Here is a 22,209-nt window from a genome sequence, read left to right on the forward strand (position 1 = left end):
CTTGTAGTGACCTTACCTGGCTTTGGTATTAGGGTAATGCTAACCTCATAAATGATTTTGGAAGTGTTCCCTCTTTAAATTGTTGGAAGATTTTGAGAAGGATTAGCGTTAATTCCTTAAATGTTTAGAATTCACCAGTGAAACCACTTGGTTCTGAGCTTTTCTTTATTGGGAAATTATTGATTGCTGATTCAATTTCTTTACTTGTTTATTGATATGTTCAAATTTATATTTTTTTCATTATTCAGATGTGGTAAGTTGCATGATTCAAATGTGGAAAGTTGTTTCTAGAAATTTATCAATTTATTCTAAGTAATACCATTTGTTGTCATAATTATTCATAGTAGGTTGTTAGGATTTTTTGCATTTCTTTTATCAGTTGTAGCATCTTTCATTTCTGATTTTACATATGGAAGTACTCCTTTTATTTTTTCTTGGTAAGTCCAACTGAAGGTTTGTCAATTTTTGTTTATCTTTTCAAAAAAACACCTCTTATCATCTTTTACGTATTTTTTCTCTATTCTCTGATCTTCTTCCTTTTGCTAACTTTGGGTTTATTTATTTATTTATTTTTTTAGTTGCTTGAGGTTTAAACCTAGGTTATTTGAGATCTTTCTCTTTTTTTAATGTAGGCATTTATTGGTGTGAAAGTCCCTGTTAACACTGTGTCTGGTGCATCTCATAACTTTTGTTATGTTTTGCTTTCATTTTTTTCTTGCAAGATATTTTTTGGTTTCCCTTTTGATTTCTTCTTTGACCCATTGGTTGTTCAGGAGTGTGTATAATTTTCACATATTGTAGATTTTCCAGAGCTCTTTTTGTTATTAATTTCCAGTCTCACACCATTTTGGTCAGAAAAGAGAACTTTGTATGATTTGTTAAATTTGTTAAGATTTGTTTTGTTACCTAACATATGATTATATGTTTGAAAATGTTTTATGTGCACTTAAGAGTATATATTCTTCTTCTGTTAGATGAAAAATTTTGTATATATCTGTTAGGTCTATTTGGTCTAAAATATGGTTCAATTAAAACATTTCCTTTGTTGATTTACCCATTGTCAGGAGTGGGGAATTGAAGTGTCTTACTGTTATTGTATTGCTATCTACTACTCCCTTCACATCTGTTAGTACTTGCTTACTATATTTAGGTGCTTCTCTGTTGGGTATGTGTGTGTGTGTGTGTGTGTGTGTGTGTGTGTGTGTGTGTGTGTTTGTGTATGTGTGTCCTCACAGCTGAAGTGAGTCTTTTATAGTTGGGTCTTGTGTTTTTTTTGTTGTTGTTGTTTGTTGGTTGGTTTGTTTGTGTTTTTTGTTTGTTTTAATCCATTCAGCATACTATGCCTTTTGTAAGAACTTTCTCTCTCTTGCCATCTTGTTCATTGTTTTCTAGCTGATATGTGGTTCCTTTGTTTCTTGCCTCTTGCTGTCTTCCTTTGTGAATTGATGATTTTCTTTAGTGTGGTATACTTTGATTCCTATCTCTTCTTTTGGTTATCCCAAGGCTTACTTGAAACCTGATAGAGATATAAAAGTTTACTTTCAGCTGATGACAACTTAACTTTGATCACACATAAAAACTCTACCCTATTACTCCCCCCTACATTTGGTGTCAAAAATTACATCTTTTATATTGTGTATTTATTAATATTTTTATAGTTATTGCTCTTTTAATTTTTAATGTTTATTTTTTGAAAGAGGGAGCATGATCGTGGGTGGGGCAGAGAGAGAGGGGGGACAGAAGATCTGAAGCAGACTCGATGCTGATAGCAGAGTGCCTGATGTAGGGCTTGAACTCACAAATCTTGAGATCATTACCTGAGCTGAAATCAGATGCTTAACCAAATGGGCCACCCAGGTGTCCTTACAGGTATTGTTCTTTTAAATACCTTTGTTTTTTAATTTTTATACTCGAGGTATGTGGTTAACACACCACCATATTTCACCATTAAAGTATTCTGAATCTAACTATATACTTGGTTTTACCAGTGTGTTGTATATTTTACACGTTTTTATGGTACTAATTACTGTCCTTTCGTTTCAGCTTGAAGAACTCTCTTCAGCATTTCTTGTAAGGAAAGTCTAGTCGTGTGAAATCCTTTAACTGTTGTGTGTTTAGGGATGTCTTTATATTGCCTTCATTTCTGAGAAACAACTTTGCTGAGTAGAGTATTCTTGGTTGGCAATTTCTTTTCTTTCTTTCTTTCTTTTTTTTTTTTTTTTTTTTTTTTTTTGTCTTTTAGCACTTTGAATATATCATTGTACTCACCTGGCCTGCAAAGTCTTTGCTGAGAAACTGATAGCTTTATAAAGGTTCATGCAGGTGTAAAGATGGAATGGCTAACATGTATGAATCCAGTGGTGCAGGCCACTAACTGGAGATAGGGTTGAATTCAGGCCCACAAACAGTTGTGAGGGTTTTTCTGTCTATGTGCACTTCTAAGGCTGCAGGATGTAACCATGAATGTGCATACAAGTGGTGGAGGCCAGTGACAGAATTCAGGCCAGTGGCATACTGAGCTATGGCTGGAGGACTAGTGCCAAAATGTGCACATGATGGTAGGGGTCCACCCTTGGGGTCTAGACTGGCATTTAGCACTTGTGCAGTGGCAGAAGCCTGGGCTATCTGCCTGCCTGTTTGGATCCCAGGTTTTGGGAGGGGTTGGGAGGGACTGGGAAAGATTTATATGGTAGTGTCTGCAAACATGTATATCTGTGAGCCTAAAACTGGGTGGAATCTGTAGGGGCTCTGTAGAGGCTGTGCTGGCTATTGGTTTCTTCAGTGGCAAAAGACCCTGGGGTCCTCTGAAGAGCAGGTCACTGGAAATTGTGGTTACTCCCACTGCATGGTTGTTACTGGTAGCCCCTGTTCTTCCTTATTTCCAGCTATCTCTGTATATCTGATAGTTGCTGGTCTCTGGGTGGGGTGAAAACTAAATGGGTTTTTCCTATAGTGCCCTGAATGGCTACAGAAGTTAGTCATTCACCCTGCATTCACTTTTCCAGTGGTGGGAGGGAAATCTTTCTAGCTGGCTTGTTCCTTCTTGGTGCTAAGCAGTGTGAGTCTGGGTGATGTGATGATGCAAGCAAAATGAAGCTGTTCTGCCTTTTTTTGTGTAATTATTATCAGGTTTTTCTGTCATTCCTTTTTTTAAAATTTTTTTAATGTTTATTTTTGAGAGAGAAGCAGAATGTGAGTGGGGGAAGGGCAGAGAGAGAGAGAGAGAAAGACACAATCCAAAGCAGGCTCTAGGCTCCAAGCTGTCAGTACAAGGCTCCAAATTCCAACATGGGACTCGTACCCACAAACCATGAGATCATGACCTGATCTGGAGTTGGATGCTTAACCAACTGAGCCACCCAGGTGCCCCTGTTTTTTATTCTTAAGTGGACACCTTTGCTCTCCCAGAGCTGTTTTTGTTTATAGAAAGCTGTCTTAAATCTTTATCTTTGGGTGGGAGTAACAGAGGCTGGGGTTTCCTAATTCACCATCTGGTGATGTCATACTTCTTGATTATGTTTTTTTCTTTCATGGAGTTTTACCTACCCATGTGCCAGTGCAAGTTGCTCAAATATAGTAGCTTTATCACGTACTTTAATATTTACTAAAATAAATGACCCTGATCATCATTCCAAAAGATTACTACCTGTCTTTTCTTTTAGGAGGTTTATGGCTTCAGGTTTAATCCATTTTGAGTTTATTTTTGTGTATGGTATAGGAAAGTGGTCCAGTTTCATTCTTTTGCATGTAGATGTCCAGTTTTTCCCAACACCATTTATTAAAAATACTATATTTTCCCTGTTGGATATTTTTGCCTCCTTCATTATAGATGAATTGACCATATAGGTGTGGGTTTATTTCTGGGCTCTCTATCCTGTTTTATTGATCTGTGTGTCTATTTTAATGGCAGTACCATACCATTTTTGTGGTTAATTGGAGCCTTTTGTGATTCCACAGAAATTTTAGCATTATTTGTTCTAATTCTGTGAAGAATGCTGTTTGGTTTTTTTGATAATGATTGCATTGAATCTGTAGATTGTTTTGGGAAGCATAGATTTTTTAATATTACTTGTTCCAATCCATGAACATGGAATATCCATTTGTTTGTGTTGGCTTCAGTTTCTCTCATCAGTGTTTTATAGTTTTCAGAGTTAGTTCTTTTACTTCTTTAAGTTTATTTCCTAGATATTTTATACTTTTTGGTGCAATTGTAAATGGATTATTCTCTTAATTTCTTTCTGCTAATTGTTGTTAGTGTATAGAAACACAACCAATTTCCATGTGTTAATTTTGTTATCCTGAAACTTTATCTAATTTATTTATTGTAGTAGATTTTTGGTAGAGTCTTTAGGGTTTCCTATGTATAGTAGGTCATCTGCAAATAGTGACAGTTTTACATCTTCTTTACCAATTTAGATGCCTTTTATATCTTTTCCTTTTCTGATTACTATGGCTAGGACATGCAGTACCATGTTGAATAAAAATGGCAAGAATAGGCATCTTTGTCTTGTCCCTGATCTTAGAGGAAAATACTTTCTGTATTTCACCACAGGGTATGATGTTGGCCCTAGGTTTACATGTATGGCCTTTATTATGTTGAAGAATGTTCCCTTTAAAACCATTTTGTTGAAAGCTTTTATCATGAAGGGATGTTTTATTTTGTCGGGGCTTTTTCTGTATCTATGAGATGAACATATGGTTTTTATCCTTTCTCTTGTTAACATGATGTATCATATTGATTTGCAAGTGTTGAACCACCCTTGCATCCTTGGAATGAATCCCATTAGATCATGGTGAATTATTTTTTTTAATGCATTATTGAAGTGGTCTACTAACATTTTGTTGAGGATTTTTGCATCTATGTTCATGAGAGATATCAACCTATAGTTTTGGGTTTGTTTTTTTTTTTTTCTGTTTTTTCCTTTCTTGTCTTTCTTTTCAGTGTCTTTGATTTTGGTATCCGGCTAATTCTGGCCTTGTAGAATGAATTTGAAAGTTTTCCTCCCTCTTCTGTTTTCTGGAATAGTTTAAGAAGAATAAGTATGATCTCTTCAAATGTTTGGAATAATTCACCTTCAAAGCTGTCTATTCCTGGACTTTTGTTTGTTGGGAGTTTTTGATTACCAATTCGATTTCATTACTTGTAATTGCTCTGTTCAAATTTTCTATTTATGATTCAGTTATGGAAGATTATATGTTTCCAGGAATTTATCAATTTCTTCTAGGTTGTCTAATCTGTTAGCATACAATTCTTGTTAATATTCTTTTATAGTTCCTTGTATTTCTGTGGTGTCAGTTGTTATTTCTCCTTGATTTCTGATTTTGTGTCCTCTCCTTTTTTTCTCTTTTCTTCTTGATGAGGCAGCTAAAGATGTATCGAGTTTATCTCTTCAAAGAACCAGCTCTTTGCTTCAATGATTTTTAATGTTGTCTTTTTGAGTCTTTGTTTCATTTATTTGTGCTCTAATCTTTACCATTTCCTTCCCTCTACTTCCTTTGGGCTTTGTTGTTTTTCTAGCTCCTTTTAGGTGTAGGGTTAGGTTGTTTATTTGGAGATCTTACTTGGTTTTTGACACTGGTGTGTATTACTATAAACTTCCCTCTTAGAACTGCTTTGGCTATTTCTCACAGATTTTAGACCATTGTGTTTTCATTTTCCTTCATGTATTTTTATATTTCCTTTTTATTTCTTCAAATGTGTTTAGTAGTATGTTGTTTAGCTTCTACATGTTTGTGGGATTTTTTCAGTTTTTTTTTCCTTGTATCTAGCTATTCTTATGTGTTATTCTGCATAAGACATTTTAGAATAATTTTCACATCTTCAAATAATTTTAAAAATTATAATTACTCTTGGGGTTTTGATATTCTTCAAAATACAAATGTGCATCCTATGTGTATGAAGGAGGATTCATTCTAATTGTATACTGTGACATTAGAATTAGCTATCATACATTCATTTATTCATTTAACTATTGTTAAGTGCCTACCACATACCATTTCCTGTGCTATGCATTGGGAATACAAAATAATGTAAACCTGTGTTTATGGAAGAAACAGAGAGGAAGAGAGATAGGAAATAAAACAGATAAATATATTCCACATATATTTGTCAGCTATTCCCACAATAATAATTTATGAGTTGCCATAAGACCTGGTGGCTTATAGCAATAAATAATTGTTTTTCTTGATGTTTGGTCTGTCAGTGGATTCAGATGATTTTTCTTCAGGGTTCGTGTAGCCTGGGCTTGACTTGAGGCTGCAGATTGGATTCTGTCCCACAGGTTTCCTCATTCTCTTTTGACCAGCAACTGCTCAGACATGTCCTCCTCCCAGAATTTGGGAGTCCTAGGGACAAACTGAACCTCAGACTTGTGCAAAGCTTCTGTTTACATCACATCTATTTACATCCCATTGGCCCTGTTAGGTCAGATGGTCAGAGAAGGATATTTTGCCTTAAGATACTTGACAAGAAAGTAATCCATTGAAATGTGTTAGAAGATGATAAATTGTATGGTTAAAAAAAAAAACTGAGCAGGGGAAATGGTATTGAAGGCTTTGAGGGATTAAGTTGCAATTTAAATCATGTTGTCTGAATAGTCCTCACTGAGATGGCATTTAAACATAGATCTGAGGAAGGTGAGGGAGTTCTCTATGTGGATACCTCAAAGAATAGCAATCTAGACACAGGGATCACCCTATGCATAGTCTTAAGGTGTGTATTTGTATACCATTTCAAAAAACAAAAAGTACATAGAATGATTGGAGTAAAGAAAGGGAGGTAGAATGAAGTAGGATAGGAATTAGAGATTTAAGTGGAAGCCAGATCTTTAGAGCTATGTAGGTTGTTGTGAGGGCTTTGGCTTCTACTGAGTTGAGGAACCATGGAAGGATTTGATCAGAGGAGTTACATGATCTGATTCACTCTGACTTAAGTGCCAAGATGAGACTGTAGGGGGGAGTAAGGGTAGAAGTAGGAAGACCAATTAGGACACTATTGCTGGAGTCTAAGTGAGAGATGATGGTGGCTTGGACCAAGGTTGTAGCAGTGGAGATGAAATTATATTTTGACAATTTTTATGTTTAAAGGTATGCTCAAAAGTTGCATTGATTGAAATATGTAAGAAAATGGTTTGGAAACACTAAAGAGTATTACTGAAACTACCTACAGTATGATAGACTGTATGGAATACATTTTGGCTTTCTCTGCAATTGATCTCTTATTGGGTTCTCACCAATTCACAACTGCCAACCCTCTATATTTTAGTATCAAACTACTTACAGCTAATTGAAAATCTTTTATGCAACACATTTCTTCATGCCAATCCCTATGATATTATATGCCTCAGTGAATGTAATACACATGGTTTCCACATTCTGTAAATTTATCCTCTAATCTGGGAAAGAAACAATGCACATACATACAAACTTTTATGTAAACATGAGTTTAGAGGAATTCTCTGAAAGAAATTAATGGAGTGATAGTCAAATGTGTGCAAAGTATGTGCAAAGGGACATCAAGAGAGGCAATATCTATGCCAGGGCCTAAAATTTGAAAAAACAGCCAACTTTGCAAGGAACAGGAGGAATAGATTCACCATTTACACAGAGCCAACAGCTCTGGCCCTGATAAATGTGCTAAAATATATGCCTGATTTTTTATAAATGATAATGCAAAAGTGTATTTTATTACTGGTTTAAACTTGTACTTCATACACGAACCAATTTGGTGCCTATTAAAAGAAGAATAAAGAATCACTAGACCGTCTTTTTGCACGTTAAAAATAATCACTATAGTCACATTTGTCTCAGAATTTAACAAAGCTATGTTCTCTTCATGAAATATTATATCCAGGATATATCTTTAAAATTGGGAAAAATTAACTATTGAAACTCACAATTACTTCATATGATATTGCCATAAATAAAGCCAGTTTTATATGGTATTTATGAGCATAGGCTTGGAAGCTAACCAGACTGAGTGGAAAGCAGGCTCTGCTCCTTATTAGTGGGGTGACCTGGAACATGTTACTTAATCTCTAGGTGTCTCAGTTTCCTCATCAACAAAATGAGGGTTGTTGTGAGCATTATATTTATATATCTCAAATCTGTCATCATGCCTGGCATATGGAAAATAATTCATAAGTTATTTTTATAGCTCGTATTATTACATAGCCCCATATCTAATTAATTTTAATAATGTAAACTTTATAGCATGTGAGAGAACCCAATGGGAAATGATTTTAGAATATTAACACATTGTGAATGATAGCATAAAAAGTATTCTCTAGAGAGTTATCTAGGGAGTGCTATAGCAATAACCATAGTTTGCTTGAACTATTCAAGTTTCTCTTCGATTTTGGGGTAATCCTAGATATTTAATAGTAATTATTTTTTTATTTTTTATTTTTTATTATTTTTTATTTATCATAGTAATTATTGAAGTTAATAGAAAATAATTCTTGCATATAACCCATTAAATATTAATGTAATGAATGTACCAAATATTTCTGGGTCAATTAACACATAAGTCTCTATTTCAACTATAGGCAGAGGTAAAGTTACTTCTAAAAAAAATACGATGCAATCATAAAATGTCTCATCCAGGGTGAAAGAGAATTTTAAAAATGTCATTCTATATTTTACTCCACTTTCAAATTATGAGCTGTATTTGGCAAATCAAAGAGAGTCTTTTTTTTTTTTTTTTTTAAGTTTATTGATTTATTTTGAGAGAGAGCATGCACACACCTGTGAACAGGTAGGGACAGAGAGAGAGGGAAAGAGAGAATCCCAAGCAGACTCCTTACTCTCAGTATGGAGCCCGATGTGATACTCAAACTCACAAACCGTGAGATCATAACCTTAGCCAAAATCAGGTCAGGCACTTAACTGACCAAGCCACCCAGGTGCCCCAAATCAAGAAGAATCGTGAGCAAAAGTCCTAGTGGACAAAACTACAGTAAAGAAGGTCTGTACATAACACTGCTTTATTAATTGTATTTAAAGAAAGGAGAGATATAATTATTAAATCCAGTAGTGGGCAAACTCATCTCATCTAGATGCTAGAACTTTTTTGGATAGTAATCCTTTAATGTACCTTGCCATTTAAATGTGGTATTTCTTAAAAAAAAAAAAAAAAAAAAAAAAATTAAAAAAAATGTGGTATTTCTTAACTAGTTTCATTTTCACACATTAGTTCTAATAAAAAAATTGTTAAAGTTATTTAACAGTGTTAAACCAAGTGGTTTGGGGGCTACAAAATAGAAGTATGGCATGAGGCTTGTCTTCAAAGATCCCAGAGTCTGTTAAGAGGGAAGAGGCATATCCATGGTGAAGTACAACGTAGGTTTCATGAGAAATGCTTTAGAGGTTCACAGGAAAGAGATTAACATTCTAACGAGGATTTAAAAGCGTTGAAATATGAATGCCTTGTGGGACAGAGAGGTGAAAGAGTAGTCTGTGTGGAAGATAGAGGTGCATATATTATATTACACTTAGATGCATTCTATTTTTTTTTAGACGCATTCTTCATATGCACGAGGAAGTATGCTCCGCTATGCTTTTGAACTGGAAGACTCTTATACACATTTTCCAATGTTCAATACAGATAAGGATATAGAGTAAAACAATTTAAAAACTTAAAAAAACAACCAAAAAAATAATTTTAAAAAATAGGGCAAGAGTGACAATAGATGGCAAAGAGGTTTTGTCTCATTGTAAGTAAGACCACAGGGAAGATGGAGAAGTACTGGGTTGGAAAAGGCTGGCCATAGGGCTCAGTCTTGGCAGTGTTCCACCTGATAGATCACAACTGATATGGTGGGTGGGTAGTAGTAGCTGGTAGAAGCTGATCTTCTGACTTCCAAGGGAAGCTGGAATTCAGACTTGGAATATAAAACATCTCAATTTTTAAATTTTTTATAGTGTATTTATATTGAGAGAGAATGAGAGAGAGAGACAGAGAGAGAACAAGCGGAGGAGTTCCAGGGAGAGAAAGAGAATCCCAAGCAGGCTCCTCACTGACAGAACGGAGCCCGATGCAGGGCTCGAATTCACGATCCGTGAGATCGTGACCTGAACAGAAACCAAGAGTCAGATGCTTCACCAACTGAGCCACCCAGGCTCTCCAAAGCATCTCAATTTTTAATAGTTGGATCAAGCTATTAAAAATTGGAGGAAAAAATAGTCTGAGCCACACAAAATGCCTATGCTGGTTGAATTCAGCTAGAGGGGGAAGCGATTTGCAGTGCTCCCCGAAGTAATGTTTTATTCGGTTTTGAAAGAACAGTAAGAATTTTTACCTCAGTGATCATTTCTAAAAATCTGAATTTGGCTCAGGTTCACAATAAATACAATATAAGACAAGAACTGTCAAGGTAGTGCACATTTATATAATTTATTCTTTCCTTAAAACCCTTCTTTGCTATGGAACTAAGAAAGTGCAGACAATGACATGGATACGTTTGCAAATGTGAGAATATATGATTCTAAATTTGTGCTCTAATACCTTTACCAAAACCATCAGCGCCCTATGTAACAGATTTATGAACCCATTAGTGGGTGCCATTGCCTCCCAGAAAGAATTTCTGGGAGTTATTAGATATAAAACTTTGCTGTTGCACAAAAGGTGATAAAACATTTACTTTCTAAACCATGGGGATAGTCTAGTCACGACAAATTGAAGCATACGGAGACTCAGAAGTATTAACTCTGTAAGTTGCACTATTTTCTTTATAGACTTCTTTCCATAAGCCCTTGTTTGAAATCTCCTAAGTAGCTGGAGATGAGATCAACAAGAAATCCCAAGGTTCTCCAATAATCAATCATTTTATATGTTTTCTCTTCCATATTTCCATTTTTAAACACTGTTTGGTTGAGAATATAATTTAAAGAAATCCTATTTTCTCATTCTCAAGGAACGAACATGGAAATAAGTGAAAACATAATTTTGAAATCTTTGCCTGGAATATCTAATTGACAGAAGGCAAAATTTTCTTTCACAAAATGTCTTTTCTCTGGTGGCATTGTATCATGATTTCTTATTTAAAACTGTTTTCCAAGGAACATTTTTCATATGAGCCATCACCATAATTCTGTTTCAGTGCCTCAGCATCATTTTCAAACACTGACTGATACATAATTTAAGGATGGTTTTACTTAATTTACTGGGTCTTTTTTTCATTTCCTAAAAAATATATTTTTTATTTTTTCTTCTTAACTTCCCCTTTTACTCGTATGCCTTTTCTGTCTCCTCCTTTCATTGTATGGGAGCATGTTCCCTTAACCTCACCAAACCCTTGAACTTAATAGATCCCCCAGAAACCTTCCCGTTTTACTTCTCGCTCTCCCGGGACCGTATTTCATGGCAAAACCCTATTAGCTTATTTTGATGTTTTTATCTTTCTGTGATTAGGAACCAGTCCATGCAGCCAAAACAGACAATTTTCTGAGGGCACTAAGTGGGTTTTCAGATCTCCTGTGAGGAGGAATGAGCTTCAATAAAACATTAGGCCACTACCAAAGTTGACGGGCTTGAGCGATGTAACATCTTATGTGGTTCCTGCCTTTTACTGTAAGTTTACACTCCTATGAACATTAACTCTGCCCAGCTGTAGTGCTTTAAGTGAAGGTTTGCACGCAAATATGGCCTCCACGAAAGTTACCTCAGGCTAAAGTACTTCCATCATCGACAAAATTAAGCGTCACACTAGGTCTCTGGTGGTTTAGTTGGCCTCAGATTCAGTTGTGGCTCATGTTTTATTAATGTGGTGAGATTGTCCTTTATTTTCAGCCTCCCACAGCAGGTGAGCTTGTCATATTCACTAAGAGAGAACGAGAGAAGATTGCCAACCACTTGCGTGAATTGTTTCCACAGCTCTTAATTTCTGTTGAGAGGCACGCAATATAAACAAAGTTTTACTTAACTGCTGGAACATTTGTCAAGGATTTGATACACACAAACCTCCATTTCTATACTATACTATGAAAACACTGCAGAGTCGCTCCTCTGAGTAACCCTGTGCATGCCAAGAGGAATCCCAGAACAAAGGTCTTTGAACACATCCTCTGGCAGTAGCTAGTGGAAAGAAATCTGACTACCCAGAAAACTAGACGGGTGGCCTGGAAATAAGTTGAAAATCACAGTCGGCTAGTGTAGAGAGGTTCTGGTCCCTACAGAGATTTAACTTGTCTCCAGCTGAGTTTTTTGTGGTGGATGTGTGTACATGTGCGTGTGTGTATATGTGTGTGCATGTGTATTGGGTATAGAAAATAGCAAATCCTTAAAGTTATAAAGGTGTTAAAAGCTAAGATTTTTAAGTTTCCAATGTGCTAGACAAATCCTCAAATTTTATTCTATTCTCTGTAACCAACATATCAGTGAATGCAAAGATTATCTTTCTTGTCGACTAATAGAAATTAAAAAAATTTGCGGGAAGCCTGGGTGGCTCAGTTGGTTAAGTGTCTGACTTTGGTTCAGGTCATGATCTCATGGCTGGTGAGTTAGAGCCCCGTTCTGCTAACAGCTCAGAGCCTGGAGCCTGCTTCAGATTCTGTGTCTCCCTCTCTCTCTGCTCCTCCCCAACTCATGCTCGCTTGCTCTCTCTCTCTCTGTCAAAAATAAATAAACATTAAAAAAATTTTTAAAAAGAAAAAAATTTTAAAAATTGTCAATAATTATGAGGAGAATCTTTACTGTGTTTAATCCCTATTGGTATAAGCATTCATCTTTTAAAAATATTTACTGTGATTGCAATTTTTTCTTAAATTTGAGAAGACCTATAGTTTAAAAGAGCAAGGTTACAGATTCTATATTACAAGTAATGACAATTTGCTGATCAATGGATTCTGTATATTAATCTAATTAACTAGGTAATATGAGTTGAGAAAATGACCCAAGTGCATCATTTCTTTTTTTCTTCAAATTACAATACAATAAAAGACTTTTGTGAAAAACATAGCATTGAATTTAAAATGTAAACAGTATGTTTACTTTATGTTCACTTTATTTTCTCTGAAAAATGTTGCAGTCTTGGAACTCAAACTATTCTAAAGGCTATACAACCGTAATCCATAATGTAAGTCAGGGAATGTTTTCTTCAATATCTAGTATATTAATCTATTCATTGAATAATGGAAAAAATAGTTACTATTAGTGCTTTTAAAATATTCTGCCCTCAAATTATCTAGTTTGGCTACAAATGCAAGTATGTTTACAATTTTTTTAGTCTGACTATAAATTGAGTATTGCCAAACTCGCCTCTTTTTTTTTTTTTTTTAATTTGCGCTTGGAAATCCTTATCTATGATTTCTAATTGTGTTTTCATTTACTTACATTTAGTCAAAATTTCTAGAATAAACAAATGATATGTAGAAGCTGAAGTTCATGACTGAAACTTATAAATATGAAACGCTGCTGTATATATATACACATATATGTATATATATGTGTATATATAAGTGATCTAGAACTCATGTTAAAAATCTCATTACTATTTTCACAACATTAAAGTGGTTATCTTTTTAATTGTCACTTGATTATTAAAATAACATATGCCTTTTAAAGAATCATGACATAATTCTAGTATTGGGATATACATATTTTGTATTCTTCTAATTAATGCTTTAATCTATTTCCTTTATATTTAAATATAAAATTATTATTTTAAATGGAGAGGTGATTGTTTTAACTCATGAGTTAAAATAATGTGAACAAAATTATCTAAAGAAACAAACAAAAAGAATACTGTACTTTTAAAAGGACCATCAGTAGTTTCAAATGCAATGCATTTCCAGGTAGAAGATTACTATTTACTGTGCTACAGAGAAGTCTTTCAGGTACCTAATCCATAATGTGACCTCAAAGTAGTTGCTTAATCAAGCTTAACTTAGAACCATTGCCTCGATTCCTGCTCATCAAGGTGTATCTGACATCGCCATTCATTGTTTGAAGAAGAGCATGCCATTCTTTGAGGAAGAACATGTGCTCTGGAATCATACAGACATAGATTTAATTCCTGTTCCAGGTCTCACTGGGTAAAGAACATTGGGGAAGTTACTTAAATTGCATTCACTTTCTCCATCTATAGCGTAAAGATATTAATAGTTACCAGCTTTAACAGCTGCTCTTTTTATGACAACACATACTAACATAAGGTGCTAGCACTTTATGGTAGATTAAATTCTGAAGGTGTTCCCCCAAGATTTCCGTTCTTAAACACTAATTTAGTTTCTGTTGTGAAGGGACTTTACAGATGGAATCAAAATTGCTAATCAACTGGGGCACCTGGGTGGCTCAGGCAGTTAAACATATGACTCTTGATATCGACTCAGGTCCTGATCTCCTAGTTGTTAGATTGAGCCCTGCGTTGGGCTCTGAGTTGAGCTCGGAGCCTGCTTAGGGTTCTCTCTATCCCTATTTCTCTCCCTGCCCCTGCCCTGCACACTCTCTCTTTCTCTCAAAATCAGTAAGTGGACATTAAAAAAAATTATTAATTGACCTTAAAATAGGGAGATTATACTTGATTATCCAGGTAGACCCAATGTAAACACCTAGGTCCTTTAAAGTAGAGAAGTTTCTCTGGTGGACTCAGAGAAAGACTACATTTTTGGGTGGGGTGGCAGAAGAGAGATAAGAGTGCAGAAGAGGTTAGCGATTCCGAATGTGTGGACCAGCCTTGCTGTTGCAGGAAGGGCCACATGTAAAACATAATGAGGAATGTGGGCAGCCTCTAACAGGAAAGTCAGGCCCTGGGGCTGACAGGGATGAAACAGGGACCTCTCTCCCCTAGCTGCAAAGAAGTGAATTTAGCCAACAACTTAAATGAGCTTGGAAGCAAATTCATCCCTACAGTCTTGGGATAAGAAGGCAGCCTTACTGACATGTTGACTTCAGCCTTGTGAGACTCTATGCACAGCTGAGCTGTGCTTCTCCTGGACTTCTGACCCACACAGAATGTGAGATAATAAATAGCTGTTGTTGTAAGCCACCAAGTTTATAGTAACTTGTTACAATTGCAGTAGAAAACTAACATGTACTGATTTGCTAAGAAGAAGTAATGGCAAGTGTGCAGTTGTTGGGAAGCAAGGATGTCTTTATTGATTGATTTGAATACACACGTAGTGAAGAAACAAAGGCATTAACAGATGACATACAAATATCGAAGAAGCTACTGCACGATAAGATGGAAAACATTCAAACCAACTTTCAGAGAAAGTAGGTGAATTTCTTCTCTCTTTCAAGCCTACCATGGTTACACAGACAAAATCAGGCAGGAATAAGGATGCAGTAGTTGAAGCTATTTGATGTGTCCTAACAGTAGTTAGCAGATTGCGCACAGGGCCTCGTGTGAGGAAAGCCACGGTGAGAGCTGAAGCTGGCTCAGAAAGAAAAGGGAAGGGAATGAAGATAGGGATGGCAGATGTGGTGCTGTGTTGAATAAAGCTTTCAGCGAATTGATGACTCAAGAAACAATTCTAGTGCACATTGCTGTTTATGTGGTCATAGCTGATTTTGGCTTAATACAGAACTAGACTACCGATGTTGGTAGTTTTTCTCCCTGGTGATCCATGTGGTTAACTCCCTCACTTGCCCTTGGTTTCTGTTCAAATATCACATCATGAGGGAGACCTGCTCTGATACTCTAAAGAAGCGTACTGTCTGTACCCCACTTCTGACCTCTCTTTATAACTTTATTTTTCTCCATGGCACTCATGAAGAAAACATTTACTTGTTTATCTCTTTCTTCCATTTGAATGTCTGCTTCAGGAACACAGGAAGCATATTGGTGCACTGCTCTATATCTAGCATGTAGACAATTATATAATTTGCTCAATGATTGAGTGAATGAAAGAGAAATCTAAACTCTCGATTTCGCTTTGAAATACTCTCCTCCATGTTGTCAAAGTACTTCCCTGCATCATTCTGCTTGAAGCTTTCCAAAATGAAAATAAGTGAATCTGGATCAAAATCAATTACAATTAAAACTCATTAAAATATTTCTAGAGAAATGTTGTCCAACAGTCTAATTAGTGAGAATGTTTTCATTATTTTTTTTTTTTTTTGGTATTAGTAATTTTAGCCATCTGTTTAGAGAATGCTTTTCTTTATTTTGTCTACTGTAAATTTAATTCTAAGGACAAATGGTTCTATCCTAATACCCTAATGTGTTTCATGCCTCGTGTTATCATCACCACCATTTGCAAATTATGTGTTTTTTAAATGCAAATTCTAATCCAATTGAGCTAGGTGGTAATGGTGGATCCACACTTTTATTTAAGAGAAGAGTTTATTTAGAAACAATGGAGTTTAAAGAGCTACTCCGTGTCATGCAGTAGGATTAGCATTTAGTGCACCAAACTAAGGAAAATAGCAAGGGACTAATGTTTACTGAGTAATGAGAAGGCAGGCAAGTTCTCAACTTTCTACTAAAAGAGCTAGTCTACATATTTGATTTTTTGTCCTATAGCATTGTTTATTAGCACTGTCTAATTTTTCTTATTGTTATGTGTATAAACAATTTTAGCCACGTCAAAACAGAGAGAAGAATTCAGATGTTGATATATCTGGGAAGTTTATCATGTCACATTTTTGAACCTTAACATTGTGGTCTTTTTTACTACATAGTTTCACATTTTCTTTGAAATATAAGGCTAAATAGCAACAAGGATTAATTGCATGAAATGAGTCCCCTCTGCGCAGTACCATCCATAAACAATGCATATGGTTCAATAATGCAAGTTGAAAATCAGGGTCCCATTTCAAGATGATGGCACGGTAACATAGGCTAAAATCAGTTCCTAACATTTAATTAGATTTATTTTTATGAAAAGATGCTCAAGATTATTTCACTGGAGATATTATTTTAAGTTTTCTTCTCGAGTGCAATAATTATTGACACTATTTTCAGCTAACCACAGCATTTTGACTGAGAAGTAATTCTACCATCACATTTCTGTCACGTGGTATAACTAATAGGCTCAATTTTTCCAGCAAAGTGAGTTAGATGTGTAAAACAATTCAAAGCCAGTAAATGCAGTTCCTTGGAAACATTATAAGGAAATGTCACACAATAACATTTACCTGCTATGTTTTATTCTTTAACCCTCAAGCACTTTTGTTGTTTCCTGAGCTGAGATTAGTAACTTAAAAAGCTTTTATTAAACATGTACAATCTAAATGAAACACTCAACCAACTGTAAATTCTCTCAATTAGACTTCCTGCAAATGACAAGCGAGTGTGAATGTGCAATAAACCTTTGAATACCGGTGATTTAGGGCCAAGCAGCACTAGAGGATTTCTAGCAACAGATTGAATGCAATTGATTGTGTGGTAAAAGGCAAGAAAAGTGTGTGGTGGTTCCTTGTCTGCCCTTTCATTCCTTAAATCAAGAGAGGATACTTGAAATGCAAAATTTATATTAATGTGCTTTGAGCAACAACTTAGGGCACAGAAAAGACACAGCCACTCCTAGGTTAACAGTTGCATTATTTCAAGTCACCAGACCTCAACTCCTTTTGAGCAATATAAGAATTACTTGTAGATAAGAAAAATTCATCCAACGTGTCATTTATTTGCTTTTTGTTTGTATGGAAGAACGATTTATGGTATTTCTTTATGGACCGTAATAGACTTGCTTTAGACTTTCTGATGATGGAAGCTTACTGTATGTAAAGGAACTGCTTTGGTCCACATTAGCAGTTTTAAAATTTGATGGTGACAGCCAAACATATCTGCCTAAATATCCTATTTGACATTTATATTTATTTTCTGGAGTTCTGTATTTAATCTCCCGTGGAGAAAATTTTGGGACCTGTAAAATTTGTAGCTCAGTGATATGGTCTTGAAAAGTAAACAATATTTGCCTTTTAAATAGGAAGACCACAACAACAACTTTTAAAAGTATTCTATTTTATTTTGCAATATGTATATTTATCTTTAAAATACAGAACTTAAAATACAGCACTAAATTTTTACTGTTTATGTATGCACACATCATACCAGGTTACATGGTGACAGCAAACAGTCCCAAATCTATGCGACTAAACAGTTTTCATTCTGGTTAATTCCTGTACTAAAAAACTATGAGTTTATCTGAGCAAAAATCATGATCTGGCAGTGCTGAACTAGAAATAGTTAGGAGCTCACTACTGGCAGGAGCTCTGAGAGACCTTTATAGAAAAGTGATGGAAGCAGAACCAGGAAATTATGATTGGCTGTAGTTTAAGCATTTGCCTTATATGGAAAAACTTAGCTGGCTATTTGAGATTGGTTGTCCTGAGGTTTTGATTTCTTAACCTTGCAGGATATACTGGCTTAGATTTTGGTTTGCTTATGTAGGCTACAGAGGCATTAAAGCCACCTCAGTCTAATGGCCTCTTTGTTTAATTAAGTTAACAATTCTCATTCATGCTGGATGTCCATTAGCAGACAGAAACGGGGCATCTCAAACATGGTCACTTAAGGACCCAGGCTGATTGATCTTAAAAGCTGGTCATTACAGTTTTAGAAGGAAAGGAGGAAAGCGAGCTCTGGCAATTCTCAGTCCAAAGGTAGTAAATAGATGCTGTGTTCACTTTCCACCAACAAAATAGCTGGTTTGCTTGTTTTCAATTTCCAGAAGACAGGTGAAAAATGTCAAAATACTACCTGACTTTATGGTTCTTTCTTAGCACAGTTTTCAAATCAACCACAACTGACATTGTGCTACTACATGCAAAGGTGATAAGTTGCCAAAAACTTGTACACATATTGATATGAATGTTTATACACTGACAATCTTCGGCTATTCTGTACTGAAGTTGTATCAATTCGCTGTTAGTAAAATAACTCTAAATTACAAAAATTTACCAACTTCAGTGACATGTAAAAGTAAACAATAAGCTCAAGTATATTTATTTCAACAGTAAATGAATAAACAACAAAGTAACACAGGGGTTCCCAAACTACTGCCTAATGGCCAAATAAGGCTTGAAAACTATTTTTGTATATTTCATTAAAACTAAGAATGGGTTTTACATTTTTAAATGGTTGAAAAAAACAAGGGAAAATATTGTGCAACACATGAAAATAATATAAAATTCAAATTTCAGTCTCTAGGAGTAAAATTTTATTAGAATTTAGCTATGGCTGTTGGTTTATGTTATCTAAGACTATGTTGTACAACAGCAGAGTTGATAGTTGGTATTGAGACCATATGGCCCTGAAGCTGAAGATATTTACTGCCTTTTCCTTTATGGAAGAAAGTTCCTTGACCCCTGAGCTAAAAAAAATATATATATACATCAGCTGACTTAGCTTGAGCTTGCCTGAGATGGCTCTCCTCCACATGTCTCTCTCCTTGTAGAACGGGCACGTTCCTCTCATGGCAGTGATGACAGGCACGACTATATTTCGTAAAGATATCCTGGAATATCTTCACGAACATATAGAGAAAATTTGGCAATAGAAAAATTTGAAATATCTTATGTCTGACAGAATTTAGATCAAAGATGCCAAAAGAAAAAATAGATCTCCTGGAATAACTACCATATTTTGAAGGATTAATGTGTCACAGACACCTGGTGCATATTTTCAGGTTTAATTCTATGCATTGAGATACAAGATGTATTATAAAATTTCCACAAATTTTTATACCTAGTTAGGTAAAAAAAAAAAAAATAGGGTTAGAACTTCAGGTCTGTGTGCAATAGGCATGACCCTATGTCGTGGAAAGCACAGGAGAGTTCGAGATTTTGTGTATTGTCCAGCCTAATGATCAGTAGTTCCTCTTTTGTTCACAAAATTGCCTGGTTTGGATGATAAATTAGATGGTCACTCTAGTCTGAGTCCAATGCTTTCAATTGTGTCTCCTTGTATTAAAACAGAATAGGAGTCTAAATGTAAAAGCCCTGCACAATCTACCAACCTTTCTTTTGTCCTTAGCCAAAATGAATTTATAAAAAACTTATTTTAGAAATAAAATCCCTCATGCTCAGGATTTAGGCCCTTTATTTCCATTTTTAGAAGGGAGGAACTTTTCACCACAGTGATCTCAGCATTGTGGGATTCCTTTGAGTTCCTGAACATGTTGAAGCATTATTTTCTTATTCCTTTGGCTTCTGGATATGATCAATCTTGTGTTTTGGAACATTTTTTATATACTTCTTTGTGTTTGTGTTTTGACATTATTAGAGTTGGTCGTATGTGGTTTATAGAACATACATTCAGTAATAGGAAATAATTTGGGGAGACTTTCATACTAAATCTGATTTTGACTATTATCTGCATGAGAACAACTGATCTCTCATTTGTCTACATAAATCAAAGTGGGATATACATAACACAACAAATGTATAGTCATAACCAAATATTGTTAAATGTAAGACAATGGAGAAATATGGGGTTTGTTTACCTGATTTTCAGTAATAGAAGTTAGAGCTTGAATTACTTACTAATTTAAAGTGTTAATTAAGTCCTTAAGCTTAAGAGTTTACAATTACAGTAAGTGTAGAAATTTCACTACTTTACTGCCTTCTTTGAATGTGTGTTAGTGTTAGTTTTTCTGGCCCCAAACCTAATCATATGCAGAGACCGGTTCTCAATTAACATTTATTGACTAACTGACTGACTGATTGATTGACTTAATGCACAAACTCAGTGAACTTGGAAGGTAAATTTGAGTTCTTTTATTAGAATTCAGTGATTAATCTGTTTATATATAACATTTTGTTCCAACTTTTTGAGAAGGAAATTTTACCAATAAAACCATAGTGATAGATCATATAAATTAACATAAGCAAACAGAAAATATAGTCAATAAAATTGAAAGATTTCTTTTAAAAAGTCATGGGAATATAAACAAGAAAGCTTCTCAAGTGGATGCTGTACAGAGAAATATCAGGTTCTATGTTTTAAATTTTTTAAATGTTTATTTACTTTTGAGAGAGATGGAACACAAGTAGGGGAGGGACAGAGAGAGAGAGAGGGAGACACAGAATCAAAAGCAGGCTCCAGGCTCTGAGCTGTCAGTACTGTGAGATCATGACCTGACCCTAAGTTGGACACTTAACCCACGGAGCCACCCAGGAGCGCCTCAGGTTCTATTTTTCTAAATAAAATATTTGTGTCTCATATTTAAGAAAGGATATAATGTTTTCCCCTTAGCAATTATGGCTAATAATGAACTCAAATTTGGAAAAATAGCCAAACATAAATTTGAAAAAAACTTATATTTCCCATTTGAATTATGTATAAGCGTAGCCACTCTGCTCTTACAGGACTATAATCTTGAAAACACCAGTGGTTGGAAATCTTCAGGTGAAGAACAGATCTTATGTTAACTAGGAGTGGGAGGGGCTACAAGGTAAAACTATGTAGGTGTATGCACTTAAAGCATATACTGGAAGAACTGAAAGGCTATTTCTGTGTATTTACTAGATTAATGTGTTTTTTTCAATCACGGACAATGCATTCTCCATGTCTTATAGTCTTCTTTCTTGATTGCACAATCATAATGGGAAACAATAGATTAGGTTCTCTTTGATGAAAGGAATCTGAGGTGAAAATAGATTCCCTTGGATAAAACGTGCATGTGAGAGTGTACGCATATAACCATGTGTAGCATCCCTCAGTCACATTCATCTTGAGGCAGTTCAGGGAGTTGTCGCTGCTTAAATTTGTATTTTTCAGTATCACATAGATAGCGATTGCAAATACTTTTTTTTTAACGTTTACTTATTTTGAGACAAAGTGCGAGTGGTGGAAGGGTGGAGAGAGAGGGAAAGAGAGAATCCCAAGCAGGTTCTACACATAGTGTGGGTGTGATATGGGGCTCGATTCCATGAACCATGAGATTATGACCAGAGCCAAAATCAAGAGCCATTTGACTGAGTCATGCAGGCATCCCCATTATAAAACCTTTTTAATGGGTCATTAAGAAAAGATAAATCATACCCATAATTCTCAAATAAGGCAAGGCTGGAGATAATGAGCTTTAGTTATGTTTCTTTTTGTTATCTTCAGATCATTTTGTCATTTTTTGAGCAGGTGATCCAGGTAGCTCCCAAGTCACTGATTGTCAAATTGACTGTATGTGAGAATACTGATGTCCCTTCCCACATCAACTTTATTAGTTTTTTCTCTGTGGCGGCTTGGTCATGATATTTAAAGTTTTCTAGGGGATTCCCATGTAAACCAGGGTGGAGAACCACTGAAGTAGAGTTCTGTTAGAGAA

Source organism: Puma concolor, chromosome B1, assembly GCF_028749965.1.
Source record: "Puma concolor isolate L17-30 chromosome B1, mPumCon1.1.hap2, whole genome shotgun sequence".
Taxonomy (NCBI): domain Eukaryota; kingdom Metazoa; phylum Chordata; class Mammalia; order Carnivora; family Felidae; genus Puma; species Puma concolor.